Below are 22,859 nucleotides of genomic sequence, written 5' to 3' on the forward strand. Positions count from 1 at the left end.
TATGTTACTATATTATTTGGTATCATCCTTACACCCCTGCTGTTTCTGGCTAGTTGGTTGCTCCCACCCTAAATTTCCTGCTGTAACTCAATTTTGTATAGTTGTTATGAAGTGACTGCAGATTGTGGGAGCTGTGTAACTTCATTGGAAGTTTACCTATGAAAAAGCCTCTATGTTTATACCATTGCTACTTTGAAGCATAAAGAAGCATTGGAGTCTTTATTCATTCAGTAAACGATCTGTAAAGGTGATCATTCCACCTGCTGCACACATCCTACAGACTGGGTCTACAAGAAGCTTGTGGCAGGTACAACCGATGCTGAGACAGAACAGTAAATTTCCAGAAGAATCCATCACAAGGCTCTCTGCAACTTTAGAACGGTGAGTAACCATTTGCCTGTGTGAAGTACAAAGGCCCTAAGACAGGACTTCATCTTCATACCGTGCACTGAAAGTCAATGCCTTGTGTTACTGCTACAGTCCCCAGTAGCATTACTTTGCATTAGAAGACAGCCACCTGCTGAATGCTCCCCTACAATGCCAGGGATTGCTGGACTGCGCTGTGGGTCTATTATCTCTAGTAATGCCAGCTTCTACAAGTTTTGCCTTTCTTGGTGAGCCATAAGTACCTTCTGAACTGTGCAAGGACTGTGTATCATTGCTATATCAAGTCCCAAGTATTCATATTGTCAAGCTCTTTGGGTTGTGAATTCAATACCTGAATCTATTGAAATAACTGTATATTCCTGCTTTTATAAAGTGATAGTGAGTAGTGTTGAGAGAACTTGTGTTATAAGTTCGGCGTCTAAAGTTCGGGTTCGGGTTATTGAAGAATCGCGTTATGGATTCTGCTACCACGGACCATAAGTTAAGGCGATTCTTCGATAACCCGAACTTTATACGCCGAACTTGAAACACAAGTTCGCTCAACTCTAATAGTGAACGGTGCTTCTCTGTGCACTGAGCTTAGCAATCCAGTTTGAACCAGGCTCATTGCAACAAATATTCTGCTCCCTAGCTCAGCCTGCTTTTAAAACACTTCCGTCACAGGGATCTCAAGTCTCCCGGACGTTCAGGGAGTCTCCCGCTATTAGATACCGGCTCCCTGACACCCACATGTCAAACAATATATCCCGGAAAAGGTTTACTCGCAGTAAACCTTCCCGGCAACCTGTAGCAGTGTCCCCTTCTCGGCGCGTGCGCACAGTGCAAGAAGAAGCCGATGCCAGCAGTCCGCAACGGCGCATCAGGCTGAGCCTGTGCGCACGCGCGGGATCTCAAAGCGGGAGGGAGAGAGAGGCGGCACTGAGGAGTAGAAGGCGGCGCTGGGCACGAACGGCGATGCGTGCGGCCGGGCACCATGCATCCACAGACCTCCCCTGCTTGGGCACCTTAATTTAATGATTGACAGGTTAGTAAAACTATCCGCAGAATAAAGCCACAAATAGCTTTTATAAGGCCACCTTATAAATCAGAATGCTGCCCTGGACATGAGCAGATGTTTAGCTCACAGGGCTTATAGGTGGTGACAGAATCCCTTTAATCATATACATAAATATGATAATTTGGGGCAGGGTAATGAGCCCAGTCCTCCACACCACAGAGCAAAGTGTGCAGATACTGCATATGTTTGGAAAATGTAATAAAAAGTTTGTGAAAGAAAAAAAAAAAGAAAACCTCCCTGAAATGAGAAGTGCACCTCCCTGAAATGAGTTTTTGCAGGTTGGGATGCCATCAGAACTGAGCTTTGGCAGATTTCCAACAAAACATCAAAACTACAGCACTTGTCATTATGTCTGACAGAGATCACACTTATGAGTTACCTGCACTTAATCAAGATAAAGCAGACACCTTGCTTCATTCGGCTCGTCCGGTTGGAGCCCCTCATCCATCCTTGAAGGCAAGGGAAGCTTATGAAGCAAGTAAGGAAGAAACATCTAGTAACCTGACTGCATTATGGAAGAAAACTTTAAGTTGTATAAAAGCCACTAATGAAACTAGCAACAATTCTGAGCAATTGAACACTGCTCTCTCAAGGGTTAAGAAGTAGTGCTGAGCGAACTTCTGTTTTAAGTTCGGCGTCTAAAGTTCGGCTTCCGGTTAGCGGAGAATCCCGATATGGATTCCGAATTCCGTTGTGGTCCGTGGTAGCGGAATCAATAATCGGCCATTATTGATTCCGCTACCACGGACCACAACGGAATTCGGAATCCATATCGGGATTCTCCGCTAACCGGAAGCCGAACTTTAGACGCCGAACTTAAAACAGAAGTTCGCTCAACACTATTAAGAAGGCATTTGAGAATTCTAAAAGACTTTCTGAAAAGTACTATTCCCTTTTGTCACATCCATATAGAGGAAGCTTCACTAGAATTAAAGGACTTTACTTCTACTGACCGGCAGAGGCATAGCACATATCTTGAAGCAAAGTCTCAGATAGAGAGTAGATTAGCACAGCTACATGAAACTACATCCTGTATATCTGCTTCTTCCAGACACTCAGGAAAGTCATCTAGACCTGCCCTCTCATATCATAAACATCGGCATGCGCAGGGGGTGTGCCGGGTGTGCCTGGGCACACCCTAATAGTCACCTCCGTGCTCACTACCCCCTGCTGATTCCCCTGTTATTCTGGCTGCCGCCGCCCGCCGCACTGTAAATTAATTTACAATACCTGGCTGTGGGCGGGCGGCGGCTAGTATTCACATAGGGGGTGGAGTCCTGGACCCAGCGGAGGCAGAGAGGGAGCCGAACGGTGCGTGCTGTGCGGCGCAGGCTGAGTTGACGTCACGTCACGCTGCATCTGTGTGTACCTAGCGCTCCTGCAAGTTGGTGAGTAGGGGTGAGGGCTGAGGGCATATAAAAAAATAAGTATGTACCTTTGTAACCCCCTGTCCCACAGTGCTACGCCTCCTCTGCTGTCCCCTGTATTACCCTGATACCCATCAGTTATATAATATATCTGAGGGGTATCAGGGTATATTATACAGGGGGTAATATAACTAGGGGTATCAGGGTACATGAGGGGTAATATAACTGAAGAGGGCTAGGCTACTATCAGACATTATACAGGGGTAATATAACTTATCTTACCCCTCACCCCTGTATTATGTCCCTGATAGCCCTCCTCACTTATATTACCCCTGTATAATGTACACTGATAGCTCTCCTCAGTTATATTACCCCTGTATAATGTACCCTGATACCCCTCAGTCATATAATATAACTGAGGGGTATCAGGTTAAATTATACAGGGTCGGGGTAATATGACTAAGGGGTATCAGTGTACATTATTATACAGGGTAATATAACTAAGGGGTATCAGGGGACATTATTATACAGGGGTAATATAACTGAGGAGGGCTATCAGGGGATATTATACAGGGGTAATATAACTTATATTACCCCTGTATAATGTCCTTGATAGCCCTCCTCAGTTATATTACCCCTGTATAATGTACCCTGATACTCCTTGGTTATATTACCCCCTGTATAATTTACCCTGATACCCCTCAGTTATATTACCCCCTGTATAATATTTCCTGATAGCCCTCCTCAGTCATATGTAATCCACAGGTCCCCCATAACAGTGTGTCACCCACAGATGCCCCCATAACAGTGTGTCATCCACAGATGCCCCCATAACAGTGTGTCATCCACAGATGCCCCCATAACAGTGTGTCATCCACAGATGCCCCCATAACAGTGTGTCATCCACAGATCCCCCATAACACTTTGTCATCCACAGATCCCCCATAACAGTGTGTCATCCACAGATGCCCCCATAACAGTGTGTCATCCACAGATGCCCCCATAACAGTGTGTCATCCACAGATCCCCCATAACACTGTGTCATCCACAGATCCCCCATAACAGTGCACCTGCGCACGGAGGAGAGACTGAAAGCAGGGCAAGATCCGCGGAAGCAAGCAGAGGACGGCACAGCAGACCACTGAATAGCTTCTTTTGTAAGTAAATTCTTTTATTATAGTACTGAAACTGCTTTAAACTCTAAAGAAAAGTTTTGGAAAGTGTTTATCTCTTTCTCAGGTCTGAAGCAATACCGAGGAAGAAAGGAAAACTCTTGAAAGCTTGTCTTTTAAGTATCAGGATTGCACAATAAAAAGGTATCCCTGCATACCTCAATACTCTCGTATTTTGTAATCTTATTTATATATACTTATTTTGTTTTTTTCAGTAGTATGATTAAGTGGTGAAAATTATTAATGCCCCCCCATTTTTGACTGTGGTATCTTAGGTGTCCCCCCTATATATTGTTCCTAGGCGCAGAGGCGGAGTCATGCCAACGCTAGGGTGAGGCCCGGCCTGTGTGTGTATGTATATAATATATATATATATATACATACACACGTGTGCGGGCGTGTGTGTTTGTGCTTTAGGGTGCACACCCTAATGCAATAGGCTGCGCACGCCTATGATCATAAATCTTCTTCTAAGTCATTGCAGTCCTGCTCTGTAAGGTCAACATTGAGCGACCAGATACTCAAAGCTTGCCAAAAGGTTGCAGTAGCCCAGGTTCAAGCCGCCTGCTCTGAAAGAGAAGCAGCCTTAAAGGCAGAAGCTAAATGCAAGGAAGCAGAAGCTAAACACATTCAAGCAAGAATACAAGCAGAAACAGAGGCTCAGCTAGAAATCCTTCAGATGAATAGAGAAAAGGAAGTAGCCTTAGCGGAATCATCTGTCTTGGAACAAGCCCTAATGGAAGAAGAAGGAGCATCTCTGTTTCAGCTTGGCTGCTTGTCAAGACCCGGTTGAAAGGACCCTACAGTTTGTCTTAACCCAGAACCACGACGATACAGTCCCACCTACAGTTAGAGATTCTTCTTATAATCATCCAGCAAGTCAATCAGAAGGAAACATGTTGCCAAAGCAAGCTGGTCAACTAGACACACCTACCAACACTCCACAACTACAGTATGCCACAAAATCAAGTGTACCGACTTATCCAGCTCATGTGACACCACAACCCTATGTGAATAGAGATTACAAGGGCACAGCAGAAGACTACGGAATGGACTCTATACCTCCTGTGATACAGCTCTCTTCAACTTCAAATGCACAGAGATCTTCAGACGCCAGACCCTTACCTGGATTGAACCCATCTGCAATACCTTTCTCTCCACCTACCAGCCAGCATCAGATACCAACCATGATCCAAGATGGTGCACCATCAGTATCACCTGTGGCTGTAAAAACCGAAAGCATTGACATTGCAGAGTTCAGCAAGTATATGATTCGATGAGAGTTAATTACTACTGGACTGTCTAGATTCGATGACCGACCTGAGAACTATAGGAGTTGGAGATCTACATTTAAGGTGGTAACCAAGAACTTGGACATTGAACCTCAAGCAGAACTTGACTTACTAATAAAGTGGTTGGGGCGTCAATCTTCAGAACAAGTAAAGAGACTTAAATCCGTTTACATTTATAACTTTGAAGCAGGCCTTGATGCTGCATGGGAACGTCTGGAACAAGACTATGGGAGCCCCGAAGTCATTGAATCGGCCTTATTCCAGAGACTAAAAGACTTTCCTAAGATCTCTGTTAAGGACAATCATAAGCTTAGAGAGTTAGGTAACCTTCTTCATGAACTTGAAGTTGCTAAGTCAGATCCTAGTTTGCCAGGTCTTAGTTATTTAGACACTGCTCAGGGCGTAAATCCTATTGTAGGAAAGTTGCCTAGTCATCTTCAGGGAAAGTGGACTAGCGTAGGATCAAAGTATAAGTATGAACATCATGTTTCCTTCCCGCCCTTTTCTTATTTTGCAGAGTTTGTGAGGAAGATTGCAAGATCTAAGAATGACCCAAGCTTCATGTATCCAGATACAACTACCCTTCCTTTAACTACTTCAGGGGGTATTGCCACCAACAGTAAATTCAAGGACTTAAGGCATCCTATTGCCATGAGGAAGACCGCAATCACATCCAACGTCTTGTCTACAGACATTAAATTACAAGGTACCAAGGCAAGCAATCTTGATCAACAGTGTCCTATTAATAATGCGCCACATTCTCTCTCCAAATGTTGTGCATTTAAGGGCAAGCCTATCGAAGAACGCAAGACATTTCTCAAAGAACATAATATCTGTTTCAAGTGTTGCGCATCCTCCGATCATTTAGCTAAAGACTGTAAGATCGCCATCAGATGTTCCCTGTGTAACAGTGCCAAGCACGTGGATGCTCTTCATTTAGACCTGTTCAAAAGGAAACCTTCACCCGGTAGCAACACCAAGACTATATCAGATGATGGCGGGGAGAGTACTGAGCAATATACCAACCCCGTAACCACAAGGTGCACAGAGGTGTGTGGAGAAGGGCTTCATAGCAAGTCTTTCAGCAAGATATGCCTCGTAAGAGTTTTTCCTGAAGGATATCCACAAAATCCCATAAAAATGTATGCCATACTTGACGATCAGAGCAATCGCTCATTGGCAAGTACAGAATTCTTTGACTTATTCAATATTCATGGAGAGACCTGGTCCTATACCTTGGAGACATGCGCAGGAAAGGTCAATACTTCTGGAAGAAGAGCCCATGGCTTCATAGTGGCATCAGACTATGAAAACATAGAGTTTCCTCTTCAAACTCTAATAGAATGTGATCAACTACTGAACAACAGAGAAGAAATCCCCACGCCTGAGGTTGCATGTAGTGTTGAGCGAACAGTTCGAGCATAGTTCGGGTCCGTACCGAATTTTGGGGTGTTCGTGACACGGACCCGAACCCGAACTTTTTCGTAAAAGTTCGGGTTCGGGTTCGTCGTTCGGCATGTATTTTGGCGCATTTTGAAAGGCTGCAAAGCAGCCAATCAACATGCATCATACTACTTGCCCTAAGATGCCATCGCAGCCATGCCTACTATTGGCAAGGCTGTGATTGGCCAAGTGCAGCATGTGACTCAGCCTCTTTATAAGCTTGTGCGCACGTCGGGACGTGCTCACTCCCGATGTGAATAGAACAGGGATAGACGCAGCTGATGCTAGGGCGAGAATAGGCAGGGATAATTGAATAACTGGAAGCAAATTTCTCTCCTCCACCTGTGATTCATCTGAACAACTGCAGCTGAGCTGCTTTTTTGATAGGGATTGGCTATTTTTAGAGTGGCCAGAGTGATTTTTCCATCCACATGTACCTGGGCTGACCGCCGGCCGCCATTTTGCGACTTGTAGTGCTGCAGCAGAAGCTGCCACAGTGTGCATTCCAAAGCTCCAAACAAGTCAGACATCTACACCTGGGATTCAGACCAATAGCGATTTAGCAGCACAGTCCAAGGCTATTTTTTTTAAAGGTTGTGCAGACCATTTTGTGGCACATGTTACTGGGCTGATAGGCGGCGGCCATCTTGGGACTAGTGCTGCAGCACAATCTCTCCCAACGTCCATTAATCACTTGTAATAGTGGTCTGTGCCATAGAAATCCTACATCAGGGACTTGGGTGTGCTTGTGTCACCCCTACTAATACCAGTCCACCTGTAATCCATACAGTGAAAAGCCATAAAGTATTCCAGTGAGGGAATTTTTTTTTTATTTAAAAAAGGCCAAGTTAGTTTATCTGGCGTTCAATATACTAGATACAGTTAGGCCTGCGTTTCAAACATCTGGAATTAGCAAACTAATGTGCTGGGGTTGGGAAAACATATATGTACCCATACTAGAATCTGTCAAAGAAAGCGGTACTCACATATAACAGTCATTCCATCTGTAATCCATACAGTCAAAAGACTGAAAGTATTCCAGTGAGGGAATTTTTTTTTTTATTTAAAAAAGGCCAAGTTAGTTTATCTGGCGTTCAATATACTAGATACAGTTAGGCCTGCGTTTCATACATCTGGAATTAGCAAACTAATGTGCTGGGGTTGGGAAAACATATATGTACCCATACTAGAATCTGTCAAAGAAAGCGGTACTCACATATAACAGTCATTCCATCTGTAATCCATACAGTCAAAAGACTGAAAGTATTCCAGTGAGGGGATTTTGCTTATAAAAAATAATATATTTCATTGTGGTGCGAGTTGAATCGCAACAATGAAGAAAAATACTATTAAGGGACGAGGACGCGGTCGTGGTGGTGTCCGTGGAGCCTCTGTTGCTGGTAGAGGACGTGGCCGTTCGGCCCCAGGCGCACACAGTAGGGAACGAACTCCCTCAACTAGCCGGCAGAATGTACCGCAATATCTCGTGGGGCCCAATGACGCTCTTAGGATGGTAAGGCCTGAGCAGGTACAGGCATTAATCGATTGGGTGGCCGACAGTGCTTCCAGCACGTTCACCACATGGTCTTCCACCCAGTCTTCTGCGGAAAGCGCACAGGTGGCACCTGAAAACCAAGCCCATCAGTCTGTCACATCACCCCCAAGCATATCAGGGAAACGGTCTGAGCCACAAGTTATGCAGCAGTCTCTTCTTCTGTTTGAAGACTCTGCTTCCAGGGTTTCCCAGGGGCGTCCACCTAGCCCTTCCCCAGTGGAGGAAGACATACCATGCACTGACGCACAACCACTTATGTCTCCAGATGAAGAGGACATGGGAATACCACCACAGCAGAGTCACCGACTCTCTGATGATGACGAAACACAGGTGCCCACTGCCGCGTCTTTTTGCAGTGTGCAGACTGAACAGGAGGAGGTCAGGGAGGGAGACTGGGTGGAAGACGATGCAGAGGACGATGAGGTCTTAGACCCCACATGGACTGAAGGTCGTGGCGATGACTTTCACAGTTCAGAGGAAGAGGTAGTGGTGAGACCGAGACAACAGCGAAGCCAAAGAGGGAGCAGGGGGCCAAAGCAGACGAGCCACCGCCCCCAGAGTTCGCCTGCTACTGGACATCGCCAACAGGGACCCAGCCCCACAAAGGCAGCTTCAAAGAGTTCCCTGGCATGGCACTTCTTTAAACAATGTCCTACCGACAAGACCCGAGTGACTTGCACGCTCTGCCATCAGAGCCTGAGGCGAGGCATTAACGTTCTGAACCTCAGCACAACCTGCATGACCAGGCATCTACATGCAAAGCATGAACTGCAGTGGGGTACACACCTTAAAAACCAGGCACTCGCTGAGGCTCCCCCTGCTCCCTCTACCGCTGCTGCCTCGGCTTCCGCCTCGAGAGGAATGTTGCCACCTGCCGAGCAGCAAACAGAGGATGTGCCACCGACACCACCACCACCGCCACCGTCAACTAGCGTCTCCACTATATCACACAGCAGCGTTCAGCTCTCAATATCTCAAACCTTAGAGAGGAAGCGCAAATTCCCCCCGAGTCACCCTCGAGCCCTTGGCCTGAACGCCAGCATTTCTAAACTGCTGGCCTTTGAAATGCTGTCATTCCGGCTGGTGGACACAGACAGCTTCAAACAGCTGATGGCCATGGCTGTCCCGCAGTATGTGGTTCCCAGCCGCCACTACTTCTCCAAGACAGCCGTGCCTTCCCTGCACATGCAAGTGTCCGATAAAATCAAGTGTGCACTGCGCAACGCCATTTGTGGCAAGGTCCACCTAACCACAGATACGTGGACCAGTAAGCACGGCCAGGGACGCTATATCTCACTAACTGCACACTGGATGAATGTAGTGGCGGCTGGGCCCCCGGCGGACAGTTCCTTGGCGCACGTCCTTCCGCCCCCTAGGATCGCAGGGCATCATTCTCTGCCTCCTGTAGCCTCCTCCTCCTACTCGGCTTCCTCCTCCACTGCTTCCACCAGCTCATCCGGTCAGCCACACACCTTCACCACCAACTTCAGCACAGCCCGGGGTAAACGTCAGCAGGCCATTCTGAAACTCATATGTTTGGGGGACAGGCCCCACAGCGCAAAGGAGTTGTGGCGGGGTATTGAACAACAGACCGACGAGTGGTTTCTGCCGGTGGGCCTCAAGCCAGGCCTGGTGGTATGCGATAATGGGCGAAATCTCGTGGCAGCTCTGGGACTAGCCGGTTTGACGCACATCCCTTGCCTGGCGCATGTGCTGAACTTGGTGGTGCAGAGGTTCATTCACCACTACCCCAACATGTCAGAGCTGCTGCATAAAGTGCGGGCCGTCTGTGCGCGCTTCCGCCGTTCACATCCTGCCGCTGCTCGCCTGTCTGCGCTACAGCGGAACTTCGGCCTTCCCGCTCACCGCCTCATATGCGACGTGCCCACCCGGTGGAACTCCACCTTGCACATGCTGGAGAGACTGTGCGAGCAGCAGCAGGCCATAGTGGAGTTTCAGCTGCAGCACGCTCGCGTCAGTCGTACTGCCGAACAGCACCACTTCACCACCAATGATTGGGCCTCCATGCGAGACCTGTGTGCCCTGCTGCGCTGTTTCGAGTACTCCACCAACATGGCCAGTGGCGATGACACTGTTATCAGCGTTACAATACCACTTCTATGTCTCCTTGAGAAAACACTTAGGGCAATGATGTTAGAGGAGGTGGCCCAGGTGGAGGAGGAGGAGGAGGATGAGGGCTCGTTTCTAACACTTTCGGGCCAGTCTGTTCGAAGTGGCTCAGAGGGAGGTTTGCTTAAGCAGCAGAGGACAGGTTCACAAGTCGCCAGCCAAGGCACTGTACTGGAGGACGAGGAGGAGGTGGAGGGGGACGAGGATGACGCAAGTTCACAGCGGGGTGGCAGCCCAGGCCCATCACTGGTGCGTGGCTGGGGGGATACGGTGGACGATGACGATACGCCTCCCACAGAGGACAGCTTGTCCTTACCCATGGGTAGCCTGGCCCACATGAGCGAATATATGCTCCAATGCCTGCGCAACGACAGCAGAGTTGCCCACGTTTTAACGTGTGCAGACTACTGGGTGGCCACCCTGCTGGATCCCCGGTATAAAGACAATGTGCCCACTTTAATTCCTGAACTGGAGCGCGACCGTAAGATGCGCGAGTACAAGCGCACGCTGATAGAGGCGCTCTTGAGAGCATTCCCACATGTCACAGGGGAACAGGTGGAAGGTGAAGGCAGAGGAGTGGCAAGAGGTCGCCAACGCAGCTGTGTCACGGCCAGCTCATCTGAGGGCAGGGTTAGCATGGCAGAAATGTGGAAAAGTTTTGTCTCCACGCCACAGCTATCTGCACCGACACCTGATACGGAACGTGTTAGCAGGAGGCAGCATTTCACTAACATGGTTGAACAGTATGTCTGCACACCCCTCCACATCCTGACGGATGGTTCGGCCCCATTCAACTACTGGGTTTCGAAATTGTCCACGTGGCCAGAGTTAGCATGTTATGCCTTGGAGGTGCTTTCCTGCCCGGCGGCCAGCGTTTTATCTGAACGCGTATTCAGCACGGCAGGGGGCGTCATTACTGACAAGCGCAGCCGCCTGTCCACAGCCAACGTGGACAAGCTGACCTTCATAAAGATGAACCAGGCATGGATCCCACAGGACCTGTCCCTCCCTTGTGCAGAGTAGTCCTTATTAACTGCCTAAAACATGTCTTGTTGTGCTACGGGCCACTTCTTTATTTGATACAAATTTTATGAAACCCACAGTTGAATGAAACTCTTCTCTGTCTGGGCGCCGGGGCCTAACCAGATGAAAGTGGCCGGTTAAACTAACGGGTGACATGAAGCCATAACCTCTGCCATGCTACCTCTGTCTTCTGTCTGGGTGCTGAGGCCTAAGTCAAATAAAGCGGTCTTCTGCTGTGCTGGGGGATATGAAGCTAATCTCTGACCTCTCTCCTCTGTCTGGGTCCAAAGGCCTAAATCACTGAAAGAGGCCTTCTCCTGTGGTGTGTGATATGATGCCAGAATATGTGCTGTGGGGCCTCTCTCCTCTTCCTGGGTGCAGGGGTCAAATAAACTAAATTGTGGCCTACTCCTGTGGTGGTTGATATGATGCCTGATTCTCTGATGTGGAACCTCTCTCCTCTGTTTGGGTGAAGGGGTCAAAGTAACTAAATGGTGGCTTCTCCTGTGGTGGCTGATATGATGCCAGAATATGTGCTGTGGTGCCTCTCTCCTCTTCCTGGGTGCAGGGGTCAAAGTAACTAAATGGTGGCTTCTCCTGTGGTGGCTGATATGATGCCAGAATATGTGCTGTGGGGCCTCTCTCCTCTTCCTGGGTGCAGGGGTCAAAGTAACTCAATGGTGGCTTCTCCTGTGGTGGCTGATATGATGCCAGAATATGTGCTGTGGTGCCTCTCTCCTCTGTCTGGGTCCAAAGGCCTAAATCACTGAAAGAGGCCTTCTCCTGTGGTGTGTGATATGATGCCTGAATATGTGCTGTGGTGCCTATCTCCTCTTCCTGGGTGCGGGGGTCAAAGTAACTCAATGGTGGCTTCTCCTGTGGTGGCTGATATGATGCCAGAATATGTGCTGTGGTGCCTCTCTCCTCTTCCTGGGTGCGGGGGTCAAAGTAACTCAATGGTGGCTTCTCCTGTGGTGGCTGATATGATGCCAGAATATGTGCTGTGGGGCCTCTCTCCTCTTCCTGGGTGCAGGGGTCAAAGTAACTCAATGGTGGCTTCTCCTGTGGTGGTTAGTATGATGCCAGAATATGTGCTGTGGGGCCTCTCTCCTCTTCCTGGGTGCAGGCCTGCAGGGGTCAAAGTAACTCAATGGTGGCTTCTCCTGTGGTGGCTGATATGATGCCAGAATATGTGCTGTGGTGCCTCTCTCCTCTTCCTGGGTGCGGGGGTCAAAGTAACTCAATGGTGGCTTCTCCTGTGGTGGCTGATATGATGCCAGAATATGTGCTGTGGGGCCTCTCTCCTCTTCCTGGGTGCAGGGGTCAAAGTAACTCAATGGTGGCTTCTCCTGTGGTGGTTAGTATGATGCCAGAATATGTGCTGTGGGGCCTCTCTCCTCTTCCTGGGTGCAGGGGTCAAAGTAACTCAATGGTGGCTTCTCCTGTGGTGGTTGATATGATGCCAGAATATGTGCTGTGGGGCCTCTCTCCTCTTCCTGGGTGCAGGGGTCAAAGTAACTCAATGGTGGCTTCTCCTGTGGTGGCTGATATGATGCCAGAATATGTGCTGTGGTGCCTCTCTCCTCTGTCTGGGTCCAAAGGCCTAAATCACTGAAAGAGGCCTTCTCCTGTGGTGTGTGATATGATGCCTGAATATGTGCTGTGGTGCCTCTCTCCTCTTCCTGGGTGCGGGGGTCAAAGTAAATCAATGGTGGCTTCTCCTGTGGTGGCTGATATGATGCCAGAATATGTGCTGTGGTGCCTCTCTCCTCTTCCTGGGTGCGGGGGTCAAAGTAACTCAATGGTGGCTTCTCCTGTGGTGGCTGATATGATGCCAGAATATGTGCTGTGGGGCCTCTCTCCTCTTCCTGGGTGCAGGGGTCAAAGTAACTCAATGGTGGCTTCTCCTGTGGTGGTTAGTATGATGCCAGAATATGTGCTGTGGGGCCTCTCTCCTCTTCCTGGGTGCAGGGGTCAAAGTAACTCAATGGTGGCTTCTCCTGTGGTGGCTGATATGATGCCAGAATATGTGCTGTGGTGCCTCTCTCCTCTTCCTGGGTGCGGGGGTCAAAGTAACTCAATGGTGGCTTCTCCTGTGGTGGCTGATATGATGCCAGAATATGTGCTGTGGGGCCTCTCTCCTCTTCCTGGGTGCAGGGGTCAAAGTAACTCAATGGTGGCTTCTCCTGTGCTGATTGATATAAAGCTGATGGTTGTGCCATCTGACATGGTTGCCAGGGTCTGATTCAATGGGGACCTACTCCTGTGGTGGGTGATCTAAATGCCTGATTCTCTGCTGTGAAACCTCTCTCCTCCGTCTGGGTGTAGGGGTCAAAGTCTTTCAAAGTCGCCTTCTCCTGTGCTGATTGATATGAAGCTGATGGTTGTGCCATCTGACATGGTTGCCGGGGTCCCATTAAATTGTGGCCTACTCCTGTGGTGGTTGATATGATGCCTGATTCTCTGATGTGGAACCTCTCTCCTCTGTTTGGGTGAAGGGGTCAAAGTAACTAAATGGTGGCTTCTCCTGTGGTGGCTGATATGATGCCAGAATATGTGCTGTGGGGCCTCTCTCCTCTTCCTGGGTGCAGGGGTCAAAGTAACTCAATGGTGGCTTCTCCTGTGGTGGCTGATATGATGCCAGAATATGTGCTGTGGTGCCTCTCTCCTCTTCCTGGGTGCAGGGGTCAAAGTAACTAAATGGTGGCTTCTCCTGTGGTGGTTGATATGATGCCTGATTCTCTGCTGTGAAACCTCTCTCCTCCATCTGGGTGTAGGGGTCAAAGTCTTTCAAAGTCGCCTTCTCCTGTGCTGATTGATATAAAGCTGATGGTTGTGTTATCTGACATGGTTGCCAGGGTCTGATTCAATGGGGGCCTACTCCTGTGGTGGGTGATCTAAATGCCTGATTCTCTGCTGTGAAACCTCTCTCCTCCGTCTGGGTGTAGGGGTCAAAGTCTTTCAAAGTCGCCTTCTCCTGTGCTGATTGATATGAAGCTGATGGTTGTGCCATCTGACATGGTTGCCGGGGTCCCATTAAATTGGGGCCTACTCCTGTGGTGGGTGATCTAAATGCCTGATTCTCTGCTTTGAAACCTCTCTCCTCCGTCCGGGTGTAGGGGTCAAAGCCTGTCAAAGTCGCCTTCTCCTGTGCTGATTGATATAAAGCTTATGCTTGTGCCATCTGACATGGTTGCCGGGGTCTGATTCAATGGTGGCCTACTCCTGTGGTGGGTGATCTAAATGCCTGATTCTCTGCTGTGTAACCTCTCTCCTCCGTCTAGGTGTAGGGGTCAAAGTAACTAAATGGTGGCCTACTCCTGTGGTGGGTGATATGATGCCTGGTTCTCTGCTGTGGGACCTCTCTCCTTTGTCTGGGTGCTGTGGTCAAAATAATAGTAAGTGACCTTCTCCATTGGTGGGTGACTTGAAGCCTGATTCTGTGCTATGGGACCTCACTCCAATTAATATTGTTTAATTTTTATTTATTTTATGTTAACGCATCATTTCCCTATCTACATTTGTTTGCAGGGGATTTAACTACATTTTGCTGCCTTTTGCAGCCCTCTAGCCCTTTCCGGGTGTGTTTTACAGCCTTTTTAGTGCCCAAAAGTTCGGGTCCCCATTAACTTCTATGGGGTTCGGGTTCGGGATGAAGTTCGGGTCGAGTTCGGATCCCGAACCCGAACATTTTTCGAAAGTTCGGCCGAACTCGTCGAACCCGAACATCCAGGTGTTCGCTCAACTCTAGTTGCATGTCATCACCCTCATTTGAGCCACATTGTTAACTACAGTCGTGGCCAAAAGTTTTGAGAATGACACAAATATTAGTTTTCACAAAGTTTGCTGCTAAACTGCTTTTAGATCTTTGTTTCAGTTTCTGTGATGTAGTGAAATATAATTACACGCACTTCATATGTTTCAAAGGCTTTTATCGACAATTACATGACATTTATGCAAAGAGTCAGTATTTGCAGTGTTGACCCTACTTTTTCAGGACCTCTGCAATTCGACTGGGCATGCTCTCAATCAACTTCTGGGCCAATTCCTGACTGATAGCAACCCATTCTTTCATAATCGCTTCTTGGAGTTTGTCAGAATTAGTGGGTTTTTGTTTGTCCACCCGCCTCTTGAGGATTGACCACAAGTTCTCAATGGGATTAAGATCTGGGGAGTTTCCAGGCCATGGACCCAAAATGTAAACGTTTTGGTCCCCGAGCCACTTAGTTATCACTTTTGCCTTATGGCACGGTGCTCCATCGTGCTGGAAAATGCATTGTTCTTCACCAAACTGTTGTTGGATTGTTGAAAGAAGTTGCTATTGGAGGGTGTTTTGGTACCATTCTTTATTCATGGCTGTGTTTTTGGGCAAAATTGTGAGTGAGCCCACTCCCTTGGATGAGAAGCAACACCACACATGAATGGTCTTAGGATGCTTTACTGTTGGCATGACACAGGACTGATGGTAGCGCTCACATTTTCTTCTCCGGACAAGCCTTTTTCCAGATGCCCCAAACAACCGGAAAGAGGCTTCATCGGAGAATATGACTTTGCCCCAGTCCTCAGCAGTCCATTCACCAAACTTTCTGCAGAAGATCAATCTGTACCTGATGGCTTCTTTGCTGCCCTTCTTGACACCAGGCCATCTTCCAAAAGTCTTCGCCTCACTGTGCGTGCAGATGCGCTCACACCTGCCTGCTGCCATTCCTGAGCAAGCTCTGCACTGGTGGCACTCCGATCCCGCAGCTGAATCCTCTTTAGGAGACGATGCTGGCGCTTGCTGGACTTTCTTGGAGACCCTGAAGCCTTCTTAACAAGAATTGAACCTCTTTCCTTGAAGTTCTTGATGCTCCTATAAATTGTTGATTGAGGTACAATCTTAGTAGCCACAATATCCTTGCCTGTGAAGCCATTTTTATGCAACGCAATGATGGCTGCACGCGTTTCTTTGCAGGTCACCATGGTTAACAATGGAAGAACAATGATTTCAAGCATCACCCTCCTTTTAACAAGTCTGCCATTTTAACCCAATCAGCCTGACATAATGATCTCCAGCCTTGTGCTCGTCAACATTCTCACCTGAGTTAACAAGACGATTACAGAAATGATCTCAGCAGGTCCTTTAATGACAGCAATGAAATGCAGTGGAAAGTTTTTTTTGGGATTAAGTTAATTTTCATGGCAAAGAAGGACTATGCAATTCATCTGATCACTCTTCATAACATTCTGGAGTATATGCAAATTGCTATTATAAAAACTTAAGCAGCAACTTTTCCAATTTCCAATATTTATGTAATTCTCAAAACTTTTGGCCACGACTGTACATTCCACCACTTAACAAGGATGCAAAGATCTTGATTCTTTTAGGGAGAGACATTCCTAGAGTTCATAAAATAAGAGAGTTATGTAACGGTTCAGATGATGCTCCTCATGCCCAGAAACTTGATCTTGGATGGGTGATAATAGGAGAAGTCTGTTTAGATCCATCTCACAAGCACTTGGATGTAGCTTCCTACAAAACTAATGTGGAGGGATCATGTACCTATCGATCGATGAAATGTCCATTGCACTATCACGTGAAGGAAAGACTTTATTTCAAATCTGAAGTTCCATATCAAGCACTCCAAGGTATTACCAGCAAGCTCACTTCTCACAAGGACCTTAGTGATTCAGTGTACCAGACGACTTGTGATGACAACAAGATTGCCCCTTCGGTCGAAGACAAGGAGTTCATCAAGATTATGAATGAAGAGTAGAGTTGAGCGAACCCGAACTGTAAAGTTCGGGTTCATACCGAACTTTAGGATTTTCGGCACCCGGACCCGAACATTTACGTAAAAGTTTGGGTTCAGGTTCGGTGTTCGGCGATTTTTATGGCGCTTTTTAAAAGGCTGCACAGCAGCCAATCAACAAGCATCATACTACTTGCCCCAAAAGGCCATCACAGCCATGCCTACTATTGGTATGGCTGTGATTGGCCAACTGCAGCTTGTGACCCAGCCTCTATTTAAGCTGGAGTCACGTAGCGCCGCCCGTCACTCTGCTCGGATTAGTGTAGGGAGAGGCTGCAGCTGCTGTGAAGGAGAGATCAGGGAGAAATCTTATCAAGAACTGTTTTTTGAACTCAGCGAACTACAGCAAAAGTGTTTTGTGGGTGCAGTGCACAATTTTTTTAAGCCTGCCCTGAGCCAACTACTGCTGAAAACGAACTTTTTTTTCTTCAGTTAGTCAATATCAATACATGATCGGCAGCCATTTTATGCAACGATAGTGCACCAGCACAGGCTATCTGCATGTCTGCAAGTCCAGAAATTCAGCTTTTTGCTTACTAGGGTTAAAAAAATACATCTGTTAAATATAGTGCACATCTGGGATTACACGTGCATAAGTGACTGTCACATTTAGGCCATAAATACTGCTTTGGCATACTGGGGTCTAAAAAGCCTCTGATATACTGCACATCTGGGATTACACGTGCATAAGTGACTGTCACATTTAGGCCAGAAATATGGCTTTTTGGTTACTGGGGTGAAAAAACCCTCTAATATACTGCACATCTGGGATTACACATGCATAAGTGACTGTCACATTTAGGCCAGAAATATGGCTTTTTGGTTACTGGGGTGAAAAAAACCCTCTAATATACTGCACATCTGGGATTAGACAAGCATAAGTGACTGTCACATTTAGGCCAGAAATACGACTTTGGCATACTGGGGGGAAAAAAGCCTCTAATATACTGCACATCTGGGATTACACATGCATAAGTGACTGTAACATTTAGGCCAGAAATACGGCTTTTTGGTTACTGGTGTGAAAAAACACTATAATATACTGCACATCTGGGATTAGACAAACATAAGTGACTGTCACATTTAGGCCAGAAATATGGCTTTTTGGTTACTGGGGTTAAAAAAGCCTCTGATATACTGCACATCTAGGATTAGACGTGCATAAGTGACTGTCACATTTAGGCCAGAAATACGGCTTTTTGGTTACTGGGGTGAAAAAAGCCTCCAATGTATTGCACATCTGGGATTACACGTGAATAAGTGACTGTCACATTTAGGCCATAAATACGCCTTTGGCATACTGGGGTGAAAAAAGCCTCTGATATTCTGCATATCTGGGATTACACATGCATAAGTGACTGTCACATTTAGGCCATAAATACGGCTTTGGCATACTGGGGTTAAAAAAGCCTCTGATATACTGCACATCTAGGATTAGACGTGTATAAGTGACTGTCACATTTAGGCCAGAAATACGGCTTTTTGGTTACTGGGGTGAAAAAACCCTCTAATATACTGCACATCTGGGATTAGACAAGAATAAGTGACTGTCACATTCAGGCCAGAAATACAGCTTTTTGGTTACTAGGGTGAAAAAACCCTCTAATATACTGCACATCTGGGAATAGACATGCATAAGTGACTGTCATATTTAGGCCACAAATAAGGCTTATAGGATACTGTGGTAAAAAAAACCCTCTGATATAGTGCACATCTGTGATTACACGTGCATAGGTGACTGTCACATTTAGGCCACAAATAAGGCTTTTAGGATACTGTGGTGAAAAATCCCTCTGATATACTGCACATCTGTGATTACACGTGCATAGGTGACTGTCACATTTAGGCCACAAATAAGGCTTTTAGGATACTGTGGTGAAAAAAAAACCTTTTTTTCATATACTGCACATCTGTGATTACACTTGCATAGGTGACGGTCACATTTAGGCCACAAATACCGTTGTCATATAGAGTTTAAAAAAATAATAATTGAGTGCAATACCCTACATCAGGGTTTTTATTGGCGGTTAATTATTTTTAACAGACTTAACCACTTTTTACTTTGCTTTGTGAACGCTAACTATGAGGCAAACATCTAATAAGGGACGTGGTCAAGGTCGTGGTGGTGGTGTTGGTGGAGCCTCTGGTGCAGGGAGAGGACGTGGTCGTTCTGCCACATCTACACATCCTACTGAACCTAGTACCTCAGGTCCCAGTAGCCGCCAGAATCGACAGCGATATTTGGTCGGGCCTAATGCCGTTCTAAGGATGGTAAGGCCTGAGCAAGTACAGGCGCTAGTCAATTGGGTGGCCGACAGTGGATCCAGCATGTTCACATTATCTCCCACCCAGTCTTCTGCAGAAAGCGCACAGGTGGTGCCTGAAACCCATGCCCATCAGTCTGTCACATCACCCCCGTGCATATCGGGGAACCTGTCTGAGCCTCAAGAAATCTCTAATGCTGTTTGAAGACTCTGCTGGCAGGGTTTCCCAAGGGCATCCACCTAGCCCTTCCCCAGTGGTGGAAGACATAGAATGCACTGACGCACAACTACTTATGTTTCCTGATGAGGACATGGGAATACCACCTCAGCACGTCTCTGATGATGACGAAACACAGGTGCCAACTGCTGCGTCTTTCTGCAGTGTGCAGACCGAAAAGGAGGTCAGGGAGGAAGACTAAGTGGAAGACGATGCAGGGGACGATGAGATCCTAGACCCCACATGGAATGAAGGTCGTGCCACTAACTTTCAGAGTTCGGAGGAAAAGGCAGTGGTGAGACCGAGCCAACAACGAAGCAAAAGCGGGAGCAGGGTGCAAAAGCAGAGCAGTCGTCGCCAAAACAGTTTGCCTGCTACTGGCCACCGTCAACAGGGACCGAGCACACCAAAGGCAGCTTCAAGGTGTTCCCTGGCATGGCACTTCTTCACACAATGTGCTGATGACAAGACCCGAGTGATTTGCACGGTGTGCCATCAGAGCCTGAAGCGAGGCACAACCTGCATGACCAGGCTACATGCGAGACACGGGCTGCAGTGGAGTAAGCACCCAGCAAAACCAAGAAAGGGCTCAGGCCCCTCCTGCTCCCTCTTCTGCTGCTGCCTCGGCCTCTTCCTCCGCCTCTGGAGGAACGTTGGCACCTGCCGCCCAGAAAACAGAGGATGTGCCACCAACAACCCCAACTTTATCACCAAGCATCTCCACCAGCGTTCAGCTCTCCATCTCACAAACCTTTGAGAGAAAGCGTAAATTCCTACCTAGCCACCCTCGATCCCTGGCCCTGAATGCCAGCATTTCTAAACTACTGGCCTCTGAAATGCTGTCATTCAGGCTGGTGGAAACGGACAGCTTCAAAGAGCTCATGTCGCTGGCTGTCCCACAGTACGTCGTTTCCAGCTGCCACTACTTCTCCAGGAGAGCCGTGCCCTCCCTGCACAACCAAGTATCGGATAAAATCAAGTGTGCACTGCGCAACTCCATCTGTGGCAAGGTCCACCTAACCAAATATACGTGGACCAGTAAGCACGGCCAGGGACGCTATATCTCCCTAACTGCACACTGGGTAAATGTAGTGGCGGCTGGGCCCCAGGCGGAGAGCTGTTTGGCGCACGTCCTTCTGCCGCCAAGGATCGCAGGGCATCATTCTTTGCCTCTTATTGCCTCCTCTTCCTACTCGACTTCTACTACCTCCTCATCCGGTCAGCGACAGACCTTCACCACCAACTTCAGCACAGTCAGGGGTAAACGTCAGCAGGCCGTTCTGAAACTGATGTGTTTGGGGGACAGGCCCCACACCGCGCAGGAGTTGTGGCGGGGTATAGAACAACAGACCGACGAGTGGTTGCTGCCAGTGAGTCTCAAGCCCGGCCTGGTGGTGTGCGATAATGGGCGAAATCTCGTTGCAGCTCTGGGACTAGCCGGTTTGACGCACATCCCTTGCCTGGCGCATGTGCTGAATTTGGTGGTGCAGAAATTCATTCACAACTACCCCAACATGTCTGAGCTGCTGCATAAAGTGCGGGCCGTCTGTTCGCGCTACTGGCGTTCACATCCTGCCGCTGCTCGCCTGTCTGCTCTACAGCGTTACTTTGGCCTTACCGCTCACCGCTTCATATGCGACGTGCCCACCAGGTGGAACTCCACCTTGCACATGCTGGAGAAACTGTCCGAGCAGCAGAAGGCCATAGTGGAGTTTCAGCTGCAGCACGCACGGGTGATTCGCACTGCGGAACAGCACCACTTCACCACCAATGACTGGGCCTCTATGCAAGACCTGTTGAGCTGTTTCGAGTACTCCACCAACATGGCCAGTGGCGATGACGCCGTTATCAGTGAAACAATACCACTTCTATGTCTCCTTGAGAACACACTTAGGGCGATGATTGAAGAGGATGTGGCCCAGGACGAGGAGGAGGAAGAGGGGTCGTCTCTAACACTTTCAGGCTAGTCTTTTAGAAGTAACTCAGATAGAGGATTTTTGCAACAGCAGAGGCCAGGTACAAATCCTGGAGGACGAGGAGGAGGAGGATGAGGATGAGAAGGAGGATGGGGATGAAGCATGTTCACAGCGGGGTGGCATCCAACGCAGCTCGGGCCCATCACTGGTGCGTGGCTGGGGGGATACGGAGGACACAGACGATACACCTCCCACAGAGGACAGCTTGTCTTTACCTCTGGGCAGCCTGGCACACATGAGCCACTACATGCTGCAGTGCCTGCGCAACGACTGCAGAGTTGCCCACATTTTAACGTGTGCTGACTACTGGGTGGCCACCCTGCTGGATCCCCATTACAAAGACACTGTGCCGTCCTTAATTCCATCACTGGAGCGTGATCGGAAGATGCGTGACTACAGGCGCAAGATGGTCGACGCGCTCCTGAGAGCATTCCCGACTGACGCCGGGGGACAAGTGAAAGCACAAGGCGAAGGCAGGGGAGGAGGAAGAGGTCGCCAACGCAGCTGTGTCCGCGCCAGCACCTCAGAAGGCAGGGTTAGCATGGCCGACATGTGGAAAATCTTTGTCACCTCGCCGCAACAACCTGCCCCAACTGCTGATATGGAGCGTGTTAGCAGGAGGCAGCATTTGAACATCATGGTGGAACAGTACCTATGCACACGACTACACGTACTGACTGATGGTTATGCCCCATTCAACTTCTGGGTCCACAAATTATCCACATGGCCAGAGCTTGCCCTGTATGATTTGGAGGTGCTGGCCTGCCCTGCAGCCAGTGTACTCTGTGAACGTGTATTTAGCACGGCAGGAGGCGTCATTACAGACAGATGCAGCCGCCTGTCCACAGTCAACGTGGACGAGCTCACGTTCATTAAAATGAACCAGGCTTGGATTCCACAAGACTTGTCTGTACCTTGTGCAGAATAGACATTTATACCACCATCAACCATCCATTCTTGTACTCAAGTCAAGTGCAATGATTCTTTGTTTTCTTTTTTTTTTATTTGTCCCAATATTTTGGGGGCTACCTACCCCAATAAAAAAAACAAAAAAAAACATTGTTGGCTACCTCCTCCTCCTCCATTGCTGCCTCCACCTACAACACCACATTCACCGCCTCCTCAACCTCCGACTCCATATCCACCTCCTTCTCTGAGTTGCAGGTTAATCATTTGTAATTTTT

General features: G+C 48.2%; 1 protein-coding gene across 1 annotated transcript in view; it reads left to right on the forward strand.

Moving 5' to 3' along the window:
* Positions 1–290: 290 nt before the first annotated feature.
* Positions 291–22,859, forward strand: part of LOC120987263 (histidine N-acetyltransferase-like) — a 144,540-nt gene continuing 121,971 nt past the window's right edge. Inside the window, exon 1 of the mRNA XM_040415848.1 lies at positions 291–381. The gene's annotated coding sequence lies outside the window, so the exon portion shown is untranslated. The remainder of the gene's footprint in view (positions 382–22,859) is intronic.

This window comes from Bufo bufo, chromosome 1, assembly GCF_905171765.1.
Source record: "Bufo bufo chromosome 1, aBufBuf1.1, whole genome shotgun sequence".
Lineage (NCBI taxonomy): Eukaryota > Metazoa > Chordata > Amphibia > Anura > Bufonidae > Bufo > Bufo bufo.